Source organism: Protopterus annectens, chromosome 7.part0 (genome assembly GCF_019279795.1).
Source record: "Protopterus annectens isolate FY-2018-M chromosome 7.part0, PAN1.0, whole genome shotgun sequence".
Lineage (NCBI taxonomy): Eukaryota > Metazoa > Chordata > Ceratodontiformes > Protopteridae > Protopterus > Protopterus annectens.
This window is the reverse complement of record NC_056739.1, coordinates 1,209,287,701-1,209,302,726: the sequence shown is the minus strand read 5'-3', so window position 1 is coordinate 1,209,302,726 and position 15,026 is coordinate 1,209,287,701.

Genomic DNA, 15,026 nt, shown 5'->3' with positions numbered 1-15,026 from the left:
CCTACTGGGGCTGGCACAGGGTGTTCGTCATCTGAGTCCCTCTGTGCCTGTGGGGCCCTTGGCAGTGGTGGTGGGCTGTGAGGGCCTTCACCATTCTGTCCCTGCTGCAGCTGTTTCCACAGGATGATATTGTGTAGCATGGCATATACTATGAAGATGTGGGCACATATGCCTGGAGAGTACTGCAAGGCTCCACCAGATATGTTCAAGCAACAGAACCGTGATTTCAGCATCCCAAACACACACTCTGTGATGATTCTGGTTTGTGCGTGTGCCTCATTATGGCGTTCTTTCATGGGTGTGTGCGCATTTCTGATGGGAGTCATCATCCATGGTTCCAGTGCATAGCCAGCATCCCCCACCAGGTGGCCATATGGGATGTCCACCCTGGCAAATACCTGATACAGCTGTGAGGCATGCCAGATGTGGGAGTCGTGATAGCTTCCAGGACTGCTAGCACACACATCCATGATAATGCCCTGGGCATTGCACATGACCTGGCAGTGGAAGAGATGCATATTGCTGGCCAACTCCTCCTGTGTTCGGGGGAAGTATATGTGCTCATTGGCATGTAGTAACATGGCATCCAGGAACTGGTGGAGTACCCTGGATGCTGATGCCTGTGAGATCCCCATGATATCCCAAGTTGGCCTTTGAAAGGTACCTGTGGCTAGTATTCTCAAGCTTACACATACCTTTGTGTCCACTGGGATGGGTTCCCCTCTGTTATTTCTGGCTCTGAGGTGTGGCCAGCACAGCTTAACAAGTTGCTGTATGGTGTCCCTGTCCACCCTGTAACGCTCTACTATCTCCAGATCAAGTAGCCCCTGGCAGGTTAACCTGGGTCTGAACACTCGTCTCCTCCTCCGGTGCCTGAGATGGTTGTCAGCATCATCCTCCACACCACCTTCAGTCTCCAACACATGCTGGTGAATCAAAGCTATGGCAGCCCCTAACATGTACATATTAAAAGTTCCCCATCTGTATACACCAATGGTGCAGAGTGTCTGGGAATACACAAGTGTGTGTGGGGGGCTTTCACACTTTATACTATTGTGCTATGGATGCTGCTGGTGTAATTGTGTGTGTATGTGCAATTCCAGCTGCAGGGTATCTTAACTATGGGTTTTACAGCAGGTACTGCTATTATGGGGCCTTTGGTGTTGAATTACACTTGGCTGCCATGATTCATCTTTTGCTCTTTACTTCACTTTTCAACCCGATTCCCCTCCCATTGTCAAGCATGCATCCAGCTGCTGGTTTTCTTGTTTTGTAATTTCCCAACCCAGGATTGTGTTGCGAAATGTATTATGTAGCTGATCTACTGCAAGTTTGCTTTGTTCTGCTGTGTCAGTTCTCTTTTCTTTGCAGTACAGCACCTCCCCTTTCCTGTTCTGCAGGTAGCTGCTAGCAGCCTTCTTAGCTGTTGTCAATGGCCCACTGTGGGTTCCTAGGTGTTAATTACTCATTTGTACTCCAATTACCATGCTGCAGCATTTCCTTATTTTCTTCCTGTATCCTTTTTGTTTAGCTCTGGTGTGCACCTCGCACAGCCGTTTATCAGGTTTCGAGCACGTTTTCATCCATGTTCACATGCACATTCAGTTACCTTGTGTGCTCTCAGCTAAGCAAAGCTATGGCTACTTCAACACACCCCTATCCTGCGGCTTTGCTTAGCAACAGGCAAACTGGATTAGCAATGCTTCAATGTGCTTACAGCTAAGGTGGCGCACTCCTCTCTTGATATCATCTTTATCTCCAGGCCACACCTCAGTGTTGTACCGCTATGCTATGAGGTACAGCCTTTCGCCGGAGGGGATTTTGTGATTCAGTATTACTTGTCTCATTTGCATGGCATTGACTACTAATACCTAGTTACCGTGCAGAGCACTGTCACAGCCTCTTAGCAACCCTTGCACCATGGTGTGGTGTAGCATGCATGCCATTGACCATTATGGGGAATTCATGAAATGTGTTACATTGCAGTTTTATTACATATAAATAAATTTTCATTGTGATCCCGTGATGCACTGAGATTTTACTTTGCGTTAGTGTGGGCATGACATTAAATGTTCTTTTTTATATGTTGTGCATGTTTTTTTATGCCAGTGGCTATTTATTTAGCCATTGGCATATATTAACAGTATAATATGTGAGTTTGGTCCACTGTCATGGCTCCGATTTTATGTTTAAAAAAATGTAAACCGTTTTTTTTGGTTTACATTTCTGCATGCTTACACTATGCCTGCACCACTTCCTGAATCACTATATACCTTCATTTGCATGCTACGCAGCTGCGCATGGGGTAATTAGCATACATGTACTGGGAGCTGTGCGGCCGTGGCATACGCAGGTAGTGCACGTGGAAACAGCTCATACCTGAATCGCTCAGCAGCCATATTTGGTGTTAGATCGCTGACGCTATGCCTGTGCCTGGCGCAAGCGTCATAAATCCTGGGGAGTATTACATAAATTTTAAAAAAGTGATTTAAAAATGACATGCAGACTACCTCTCAACCTCTTAGAGCAAAAAATATGAACAAACCCTAACACGATGAGGGGACAAATAGGGACAGATTTTAAATATTGCTCTTACAAACTTAGAAAGTTAGTAATAGTCTCCAGTGAAGAAACTGAGAATATAAATACCACGGAGTTCCAATAAGTGTTCCACCACCACTAAGGTATACTGTCACAAATTCCGTTGTAATACCATGAAACAACTTGCTGAATAATTCCACTGGTAAGCGTCCCAAGCAATTCACCAACACGAATGAAATAAAACCAAACCAGTTTTATTAACGATAACACCCAAAAGATGCTGGATGAACTCAGCGTCTTATACCAAAATATAAAACCAATTTTGTAACGCTGAAAACGTATAACAATAAAATAATAAAATAAAATTAAAAAAATGCTAAATATTGAATGTTGCAGACAATACTTAAAATTGGGTTAAGCGCTTCCACCCATAACATATGGGCTTCTTCAAAACACCATTAAATTAAACTGTCCGCCTTATAAAACTTTCAGGGTGCCAAATTTGAATTGAACTGTTCAAATATTTAAAGAAACAGTGCATTATAATATCAATTCCAATTCTAAACTAGGCTACCCATAGCATTTGTTGCCTGCATTATTGCCTTTGTAGCTAAATAGTCCACTTAAAAGCAATCATCTGAAATAAAATATAAAGTGCAATACATCTATAAAATATACAATATGTATAATATAATAATTGTCAACTTTTTCCTTATGACATCATTGCTACCACATAAATTAAATATTAAATATACATATAAGTATAAATATCCATCAACTACATGTATACCTATCGCACTTCCTACACTAAAAGAACCCTCCATCCTAGTGATTCTATAACTCAAAATACATCTGAATTATGTATGTAAAGTAAATATTAATGTACACATTATAAAATTACGTAAACATATCTAATTAATTGATTTGGCAGTTTAAACAACATAGATCAACAGCGGTAGAAAACTACCAAAACAACCATATATGCTGTAATACAAATACAATTGAAAAACACACGTAACAGGAGTAGTTGCTTATAACAGGAATAAAAACGTGAGAATGATAAAAACTGACAGAGAGATTGTTCCCTTTCATACTGCTGTCAACATGGGTCAATAAAGCCTAATTGTATTGTATAATAACTCAAAACGTATTAGTAGAAGGTAATAATATATGAATTATATATGTTGTAAATTATAAGCTATATGTTTAACTCAAGAATAGCTTTCATAGAAATGCTGTCATTGAGTCCCAGAGGTGTAGTGGCATCTGTGAACAACTGCTACCATACCTGTATATTGCTATTTGTCAAGAGTGTTTAAGTTACTATGTGGGGAAAACGGAAAGAAGCCTAAAAAACGTATTTATGAACACACTTATAATATAAGGAAAATGGACCAGAAAAGTGCTTTATTCAAGCATATTGAACAGAATGGTCCAAAGCATCAGTTTAAATTTGCCTTATTAGATATTGTTAGGATTGATCCCAGAGGTAGGGATAATAAAAAATTATTGAACTATCGTGAGGTATGGTGAGGTGAGGTAGGCTTTATTGACCCACGTTGACAGCAGCATGAAAGGGAACAATCTCTCTGTCAGTTTTTTATCATTCTCGTGTTTTTATTCCTGTTATAAACAACTACTCCTGTTACATGTGTGTTTTTCAATTGTATTTGTATTACAGCATATATGGTTGTTTTGGTAGTTTTCTACCGCTGTTGATCTATGTTGTTTAAACTGCCAAATCTATTAATTAGATATGTTTGCGTAATTTTAATATGTGCACATTAATATTTACTTTACATACATACTTTAGACGTATTTTGAGTTATAGAATCACTAGGATGGAGGGTTCTTTTAGTGTAGGAAGTGCAAAAGGTATACATGTAGTTGATGGATATTTATACTTATATTTATATTTAATATTTAATTTATGTGGTAGCAATGATGTCATAAGGAAAAAGTTGACAATTATTATATTATACATATTGTATATTTTATAGATGTATTGCACTTTATATTTTATTTCAGTTGTTTGCTTTTAAGTGGACTATTTAGCTACAAAGGCAATAATGCAGGCAACAAATGCTATGGGTAGCTTAGTTTAGAACTGGAATTGATATTATAACGCACTGTTTCTTTAGATATTTGAACAGTTCAATTCAAATCTGGCACCTTGAAAGTTTTATAAGGCGGACAGTTTAATTTAATGGTGTTCTGAAGAAGCCCATATGTTATGGGTGAAAGCGCTTAACCCAATTTTAAATATTGTTTGCAACAAGCTATATTTAGCGTTTTTTATTTTATTGTTATACGTTTTCAGTGTTACAAAATTGGTTTTATATTTTGGTATAAGACGCTGAGTTCATCCAGCATCTTTTGGGTGCTATCGTTAATAAAACTGGTTTGGTTTTATTTCATTCGTGTTGGTGAATTGCTTTGGATGCTTACCAGTGGAATTATTCAGCAAGTTGTTTCATGGTATTACAACAGAATTTGTGATAGTATACTTTAGTGGTGGTGGAGCACTTATTGGAACTCCGTGGTATTTATAAACTTAGAAAGTTGATAGAATAATAGGGTTTGCATTAGCATGAATTAGCATGAATTTTCTGAAGGATATGGAGTCCTAAACTCAAACGTTTGTCATTATTTAATGATTTCAATCCTCAGCTATTTGCCAGAAAAGTACAGATTTTAGGAGGAACACACCAAAAATATGAGGCAAAAATCTGGACATTCTGCAAAAATCTGTACAGTTGAGAGGTAACCTAATAAAAATGAAACTAAAGCTAATATTGTTTTTTTTTTTTTTTTGGGGGGGGGGGTTGGCCAGTGTACTTTTAACTTAGGACTAGAGGCTGAGGTTGTGTGTAAGTACCGTAACCACAAGTTACACCAAGAATGGAAGCAGAGTGTCACTTCAGAGGTAAAATGGGAAAGGGTCTATGTTGTAGACAAACATGATTCATTTTACAATATTATTTGGAAGTATTTTTTTGGAATTTGGGTTAAAATGTTACTGTTAGGTACAGGGCAGGGATACAGTTTTGGGGTTATGGCTATCATTTCAGGGTAAGGGGTAGAGTTTATGATTTTTAGGGTTGGGGCTACAATTTTAGGGTTAAGGATACAGTTTTAAGGTTAGGGATTACAATTAAAGCTAGTGGTAGTAGTAAGTGACAGCAATCAGGCATAATGTGTTTACATTACTGAAAATAAAACAAGCAAATGAGTAACACCTCATAACTATAAGTTAATAGCCTTTTTTAATGCCTTCTCCAGAGCATTACATGGAGGCTGAGGAAGTGTGCACAGCACCAGTAGCAGTAGTACTACAGATTCTTAACATCCCTTGGATTCCCTAACCTCTGAATCAGACATCGGAAGTCAGCATTAATTCTGTAATTCAGTTTACTTTCCTCATCTTGTAGTACACATCGTATCATTGGGTCACTACAACCAAAACTGCAGCCAGTTGGATACATAAGATGTCCTTCTATATCACTGTTGCAGTATTCCTAAATAAAAGGGATATCTCATCCAGGGCAGTCTGATGCTTGGCCAGTGTACATTATATTAAAAGATCTTGTTTGCAGTGTACGTCACATTTATGCTCCCTGTACAGAACGTAGGGCATAAAAATGACATACAGAAGCAACTCCCCAGAACTGCTTTTACCGCCAGTTTGAACTCTGTTGTTTCCAATTGGTTTGGAGTTTTTGTTGCTGTACTTTATTTTGCAACATCAATTAAGTGCCCTGTTGGGGTTATTTTCATTTTTTCCCCTAAATTTCTTGATCTTGTATTTTATCACTACCTAGCAGTTCATGTCATCCAAGAAGAGGAACTTCAGCGTGGAAGGTTGAGTTCCCATAAGGATTGTTGCGAACAGTGTCTTTTTTATTTGGGTACTTCCCACAACCGTACCTCTTGTAGTATCTGTAAGGCATGCCTAAGACACTCTGAAGCCATTTGTCTTCTCTGGTCATTTATCTAGAAAACCAAAGGCTTAGATAGTTGGCCCAGGGTACAATGGCGGAATCCTTTAACCCTGAGATACTCCCACTAGGTAAGAAGAATGCCAAGAGGTCTTGTCTGGATTCTTTAGCTGTCCAGCCTCTACCAGACATCTCTCAAGAAGCAGGTGATACTCTGTAGGTCATTTGGTGTTTATATTGCATTCCTCTGCTGCGACCCTACTGAAAGCCAGCCTGGATCCATCTTTTTGCACATCCTCTGAGGCTTTGCAGGCTTTCACTCTGGATGTCGAAGGGAACTGCTGTTGTGTATCTCAGAGAATCCTAGAGGGATTCCTCAGATATTGGTCAGGGAGGATGTCCCCTATTCCCTTCTCAAATTTTGCCATGGGTAAGAACCTCCTGTATTTTGTTCAGCCAATGTCCCCTCAAGAAAAGACAAAAGCTGAAGCATGTTTCAGTTTCTCCTATGAACTATCAAAGGGAATGGGAGGAGTTTATTCAGAGCTTGTTCTCTGCCTTAATGGCCCTGAAGGCTTCTCAAGGGGTTTTAGTCCCTGATCCTCCTTGGACCTCAACCCCTTCTTAACAGTTTGGGGAAACAGATTCTTTTGATAAAAAATCCCATATGGGGATGGGCCTTCACATTCAGAGTATGGTTCTGATGATGAGCAATTGGTAAGATGATGGAATTCTTTAAGTTATTCTTCTCAAGTGTCAGATATTCAGACTAGATATTATGAGTTGCTTCAGACAGATAGTCCTAAACCTTTAGCAGTTTCTCCTCTGTTGGTTGCCTTGTTGGATACCTTCATTGCCTGAAAATTGTCTCTTTTTATTTAAATGTCCTTCTGCTGATCCTGCTCTGGTGTCAGTCTCTTCTGACTAACCTTCTATACTTTTGCCTTCGGATAAGGATAGCATGGTGATGGAGAGGATTGCCAAGAAGGTTTACACTGCTTCTACTTTGTCCTTCAGGGCTATTAATTATCGGACCCACATGACCAGGTATACTCTGGTCTTGATGGCTCAGGTTAGTCAGGTTATCTCTAACAGGGTTGGTTTACATGGCATTATGCAATCACTACCTTATGTTCTACATAGGAAAGACAGAAAGGAAGTTAGCAAGGAGAATTTACGAGCACTTATATGATGTAAGGAAAGCAAATACAAATAACGCCTTATACAGACACCCTCTTGCTTGTGCAGGTTTTCAGAGATTTGTTTTGGGGATATTAGAGATAGTTCCACAGGATGCCAGAGGGGTCATGGTAGAACAAACTGGAATATGAAGAGCTCCTTTGGTAACTTAGGTTGGACACCACCCAAAAAACAGGCATGAATGATCATGTATCCATGTACCCTGTGTTGAGAATGAGAGCAGCTAAACTCTGAATTATTTGAGAAAATGTGTTTATTTTAGTCATAACCTGTCAGGTTAATTTTTTTGCTTTATCAAAATATGTTGTTAACAGGCACTTAGAAACATATATTTTTTAGTATCTAATTATATATATATATATTTGCCACTTTTATTTATGTTTTCAAGCTACCCATTTTTAAGCTGCACGAAATATTTTCTTAGTATTTGAATGTGGATATGAATTGCTTTAGAGTCTTCTTTAAATAATGATGGGTTTACTCTGCCACTTTGTTAACTGTTTAACTGCCATTTTAATTATTTTATTACTATGTGAGCTATATAAGGAACTTTGGATTTTATTGTAAATCTGGTTCTGAGGAGGTCCAGTGTGGAATGAAAGCACTCAACTTGGTATTTTTTTATCTCAGTGTGATCAATAAATTTGGATTTGTTTCCCTACTTGGTTTTTGGGCTGATGTGGATTTTGTATTTTTGGTTATCTCTAATCTCCCTAATTCTGATGGCAAATCCTCTGTCTTATCTTTTTTGGGTTCTGCTTCTCAAGTTGCTCACCACTCTATTAAGTGTAGCTATGATGCTGCTGACACCTCATCTAGGGTTGCGGCTTTTGGGTCTATCATGCGGTGTTATTCTTAGCTTTGTTTCCAGTCTCTTTCTAAGGATATTAAGGCCAAGTTGTTGGATGCTCCTTTGGATAATACTTATCTTTTTAGGTCTGCTGCTGCTGACTTGTTTAAGTCTCTTCAAGAGAAAGGCAAAGCCTTGCAAGACCTTAAACATAGTTGTGTCTTTCCTAGCTCTAAGTTCCATAGGAATTATCCTTCTAGGTCTGCTTTTGTTCGCAGGCTACCCCGCCAGGCCTCTAAGGACAGGAAGGGTGGGAGGCTCTCCCCTGATAAGGCTTCTCAAATTTATGTGGTCCAGAAGCCTCCTTTACCTGATAAGCCTGCTTCTCTTTGACAACTTGACTCCCTGCCTTTAGACCAAGTTACTTTGTCCCTTCAGCTGTCCTTTTGTCTTCCACATTAGTGTCTCGTCACGTCAGACTTTTTGGGTTCTTTCTATCATCCGTCAAATTAAGGAATTTCTCAACCTCCTCTAGAGCAACTTTCTCATTTTCCAGAGGTCCTAGGGTCCCTGTTGAACCAAGGGACCCATTCAACCTGTCCCCCCTTCCCAAGTGGGATGTTTTTTTTTCAGGATGTTCCCAATTCCTCAAAAGGAGGGCACCTGGAGATCTATTTTGGATCTCTCCTAGCTCAACACCTTTTTCAAGATTCCTTCTCTTTGAATGCTTAGCCTTAAAACTCTATTTCCTCTTTTATTACCCAAGGCTTTCCTGGTGTCCCTGGATCTAAAAATGCTTACCTTCATATCCCTATTCACCCTCTCTTCAGGAAGTTTTTTTTTTCTTCTCTGTATATTCCTCTCATTTTTAATTCTCTGCTTTGCACTTTGTTCTCTCTACTGCCCCAAGGGTATGCACAAAATGCCTAGCTCCTATGATTGTCTTCTGCAGGCTCCAAGGCATTCAGATTTTTCCTTATCTAGATGACCTGTTTCTCTCTTGGTTGGTTGTTCCAGGATTTGCAGTTCACTATCTCTCTTCTTCAAAGTCTGGGGTTTACTATCAACCTCCAAAAGTCCATCTTGACTCCCTCTCATTATCATATGTATCTGAGTTGCAGGATTCAGATGGTGCCAGTGTTGCTCTCTCTTCTGCCTCCAGAGGTTTTGTTGTTGATGGCCTTCTTTCAGTCTCTTCTTCCTCTGACTGCCATGCCAGCCAAGGAATTTCTTCAGGCCCTGGGATTCATGGCTTCTATTCTGATGCTTCCTCTTGCCAGACTGCATATGCTGAAACTTCAATGGCACCTCAAGTCAATTTGGCTGCAGCATCTTCACCCTCTGACTTTCAGGGTACCTCTCCTTCCCTGTCTCAAGAAGGAATTTAAGTGGCAGATTTGAGAGTTAGCTCTCAACCCGCGGTGGCCGTTTCAGCCTCCAGTCCCTTCTCAAGCATTTCAGGCTTGGGAAGTGGCTCTCAGTTATCAATTAACTCTTCAAGCTGTTTGCATTCCTTTAGAGCACAATCTTGATCTTGGGGCAGACGCTCTGAGCAGGTCCAAAACATGGGTTTTATGAATGGATGCTTCACAGAGAAGTGTTGCTGGACATTTTCTATTGGTGGGGTATCCCTCAGGTAGATCTTTTTGCCTCCACTCTGAACAGACAGCTTCCTTTCTTCTGTTCCAGAGTGATATGCTATCTAGCCTGGAAGATGGACACCCTCTTCCTTCTGTGGAAGGGGAGGTATCTTTATACTTTCCCTCCTCTTCCTGTCCTTTCAAGAGTCCTGCAAAAGATTCAGCTGGACTTTCCAAAAATGTTGCTAGTGACTCCCTTTTGGCCAAGACAGCACTAGGCAAGCATCACAAGTTACCTCACTGGTTGGATATAGTCATACAGGACAAGGGAGTCTCTCATCCATCCCCACTTGCAAATTACATTGTTGGTGATAGGGTTTTGATCCCTTTCAGGTAACTCTTTTCTGAGGACATGCTGAGAGTTTTACAGGAGGTAAAGAAACTCTCTACCAGAAAATCTTATATGTCCAAATGGAACAGATCTTTGGTCTGGTGCCATACTTGTCACCAGGACCCTTTTTCAGTGGGGGCCCCCTCTGGCCCTCTCTTATTTGTGTGAGTTGCTTCAGTCTGGCTTGGCATAGTCTTCCGCAAAGGCCCATTTGTCAGCCAATTTTGCTTGTCTGCCTTTGACTCCTCCTTTGACTTCTTGTTTTGAGGTGAAACAATTTCTTAAAGGTGCCCTACTTATTAGGCCTCCCTCTTCCTTGGGACCTTAATTTTGTTTTGGAGAAATTGACTCAGGCTCCTTTTGAACCTGCAGATTCTGCTTCTTTGCAGCATTGCACCTGGAAGACAGTATTGTTGCTGGCTCCTACTTCTGTTCGGAGGGTTTCTGAGCTCCAGATTTCTATGACTATTCATCCTTTTTTGTTTTTTCACAGGGACGGGTTGTCCCTTTGTACTAATGCTTCTTTTATGCTCAAACAAAGTGTGAATGAGTTGCCCTTAAATCAATTGATACAACTCCCTTCCTTTTCCCCTTCTCTTCAGTCTGCTGCTGAAAAGGTCCTGCATGCCTTGGATTTGCACAAACAGCTCAGGTACTATTTGGATGAAATTAGGACTATTTGTAAGTCTGATCAGCTTTCTGTTTTCTTTCATCACAGATCCTTGGGTTTACTTGTTTCTAAGCAAACCATCTCCTCCTGGATTTCTAAAAAACATTTTTTTTGTTATCCTTTCCATAGTACGTCTCTACTTCTGTTAGAGCTCATTCTACTTGGGCTGTTGCCTCTTCTGGTGCCTTCTTGAAGGGATTGGACACCACTTCCCTCCTTGACGCTGCTACTTGGTCTTCAGTGCATACTTTTACTAAGCATTATAAGTTGTATATGGAGGGGTGGCTATGGTGGTGCAGTGGTTAGCCTTGTCACCTTACAGCAAGAGGTTCTCTGGTTTGATTCTCAGATGAGGTGCCTTCTGTGCACAGTCTGCATGTCCTCCCTGTCATTGGATATGTTTCCTCACGGTGCTCCAGTTTCCTCCCACACTCCAAAGACATGCAGTAGGTGGACTGGACACTCTAAATTGGCCGTAGGTGCGAGTGTGTGTGCAAGTGAGGGGTACAGATGAATCACCACAGCAGAGCTAGCCACCAGGTGGTGCAAACCTTGGTTTGAAATGATTATCACTCTTGAAGTGACACCCCAACCCCATTTGCAAAATGGGAAAAAGGTGTTGATGATGGATGGATGGATACATTAGATATGGTTTCTAGGGCCAGAGCAGTTTTTTCTGAAACCATTTTATATGGGTTTATTAAGGGCTGTTATCAGCCTTCCACTTCCCATTTTGTTTCTTGAGCTTTTTTATTCTCCCTTGTATTCATGAGTACTGCAACAGTAATCTAGAAGGACAAAGTACAGTTGTGTAAAATTTTACCATAACAGTAGATGTTCTTCTCTTCACTGTTGTAGTATTCGCTCCCTCCCTCCAACCCTCTGTTTCTTTTGCATTTTTTCCTTTTGGTTGTGCATGGACTCCTTGGTCCTATGATGCTTGTTCTCTACTGGGGCAAGCCAGTTCTGGGTAGTTGCTTCTGTACATCCCCTTTTATGCCCTAGGTTCTGTGCAGGCAGCATAAATGTGATAAACAGATCAAACAAAAAAAATGGCAGCACCCTTTGTGGCAGTGGTTGCTTTGGATCCCTACAGGAAAAGGTGCAGTATTTGTCTTGTTTTTCATTAGAAACAACAGGGGAAAAAAACAGATTTAAGGGCAAGAAATGAAGGTATGATTAACTACAATGTTGAGAATCTTCTGGAAATCCAATCTCATATCTCACTGTGCTGCATGCTTGACGAACTGCTAGCAGAGAGGCCTGTAAATTCAAAACACACTCTAGGAACTCCAGCAGCTTGGAATCTTATTGGAATATGGTAAAAACTGCAGAAACCTGTCAAACCTGTCTAACCAGTTGACAATCAGACAAGGGAAGCATATTAAAAGGAAAGAATGTGAAAGATCAAGAAAGACAGTCTCTAGAGCAGGAAATTAAGGCCAGACTGAAAAGAAATCTGCACAAGCCTGCACTTCCTTCCATGCTGCTGGCAAATGTGCTTTACTGGAGAGCAAGATGGACTACTTACTAATGAAAGTGAGAAGTAGTTGTTTACTTGTGTTCACTGAAACTTGGCTAAACTCCAGCATAAATGATAGTACAATATATGCGGAGGGGATGTCATTATTTTTTTTTTTATTATTTTTTATTTATCATTTGTTGACCGGGAAAGTCCGACTAGGTTCCACAGAGCCTATTTTCAGCGGAGGCCCGGGGAGAAATGCTCCAGATTTTGTGCTGACAGAAATCAATGTCTCTGTAGTAAATCTCGTGGAAGGGGTGTTTGTGTGTATATCAGCAACAGCTGGTATAGAAACTGTGAAATAATCATCTTACTGCTCAGAGAACATTAAGTTCATGTCACTAAAATGCAGACCCTTCTAGTTGCCTAGAGAATTCAATTGAGTGAGCATAACAGTTGTTTACATCCATCCAAGTGCTAATACAAATGTGGCACTGAACATTCTGTGTCTGTCAATAAATGACCTCCAGAATAAGAACCCTGAGTTTGCCCATATAACTGCAGGTGATTTCAATCAAGCTGACTTGAAATCTGTATTACCCTATTACCATCAACATGTGAACTTTGCAACAAGAGGGGAGAACACTCTGGATAAGGTGTACACAAACATAAAACTGGCCAACAAAGCAGAACCTCATCCACATCTGGGCAACTCAGACCATCTGGCCATCATGCTGCTTCCTGCATACACTCCACTGCTGAAAAGGGGCAAACCTACAGCCAAACAAGTAAGGATATGGCCTGAGGAAGCAGTCTTGGCACTACAGGACTGCTTCGAATGTATAAACTGGTTGGTGTTTAGAGAGGCAGCTGTAAAGAACCACCATATTGACCTGGAGGAGTATACGGAATCTGTACTGGCCTATATTTCAAAATGTGTTGATGATGTAACAGTCATCAAATGTATCACCTTGCATACTAATCAGAAACCCTGGTTATCTGGTTAAGTATATGAGCTCCTAAAAGTACGAAATGCTGCATTTAAATCTAAAGACAAGGATGAACTATGAGAAGCCAGAGCAAATCTAAGTTGAGGTAGAAAGGAGGCTAAAAGGACCTACAGACATAAAATTCAGGGACACTTCTCTGCCCAAAGGGACTCCAGATGTCTCTGGCATGGCATATAAGCCATAACCAACTACAGGCCTGCATCCTCCCCATATGATGACAACACAGAATTTCTGAACAAACTAAACATCTACTTCAGCAGATTTGATATGGACAACAACTCTGCCAAATAAGCTCCCTGTAGAACAGGGTGAGGCGGTGGTATGTCTAAGAACATCTGATGTTCTGAAGACCCTGAGACAAATTGCTTCAAAAATACGACAATCCTTCCCTTACTCAGGAAATCCCAACTGACAAGCCTAAATGATTACCGGCTAGTTGCACGTACATCAACAGTAATGAAGTGTTTTGAGTGGTTGATCAAGAACCATATCTCTTCAAGACTACCTGCAACACTGGATACATTAAAGTTTGCTTACAGATCTAATAGCTATATCACTTCACAAATGATTGGCACATCTAAAGAACAAGAATTGCTATGTCAGAATGCTTGTCATCAATTTTAGTTCCACCTTTAACACTGTCATCCCCCAAAATCTGATATCGAAGCTGATCCAGCTGGGCATTGATACCCCCTATGTAACTGGATACTGGAAATTCTCATCACCAGACCCCAAAAAGTATATGTGGGAAATGGTTCAATCAGTATTACATTGAGCATGGGTGTCCCTCAAGGCTGTTTCCTGAGTTCTCTGCTGTTCTTGTTGACACACAACTGCATGGCCAAGCATAAATCCAACTAAATCATCAAGTTCACGGATGATACCACTGTTGTAGGTCTGGTCAGAAATGGTGAGGAAACAGCCTACAGGGATAAAGTGGAGAATCAGATAGGCTGGTGCAACAGCAACAATCTGGCCTTAAATGTAAGCAAGACCAAAGAATTAATAGTGGGACTTCAAGAGGACACAAGAGATACATCAACCTCTGGAAATTAAGGGGGTGGCAGTGGAAAGGGTCAAAAACACCAGGTTCCCATGGTGCACATCTCAGATGACCTATCCTGGTCAACTTATATTAGCCACACAGTGAAGATGGCACAACATTGTCAGCACTTCCTATGGAAACTGAGGAAGGCAAACCTGTCTCATTCCATTCTCAGTGCCTTCTGCAGGGGGACCATCAAAAGCACCCTCTCAAATAACATCACAGATTGGTATGGTAATTGCAAAGCATCTGACCACAAGGCTCTCCTGAGGGTAGTGAGGACTGTGTAGAAAGTCATTGGTTCCTCGCTCCCATCCATGGATGATCTGCACAAGACTCGGTGTGTGGGAAGGGCTAGGAAGATAACTGATAATCCCACTCACACTGACTTCTGCC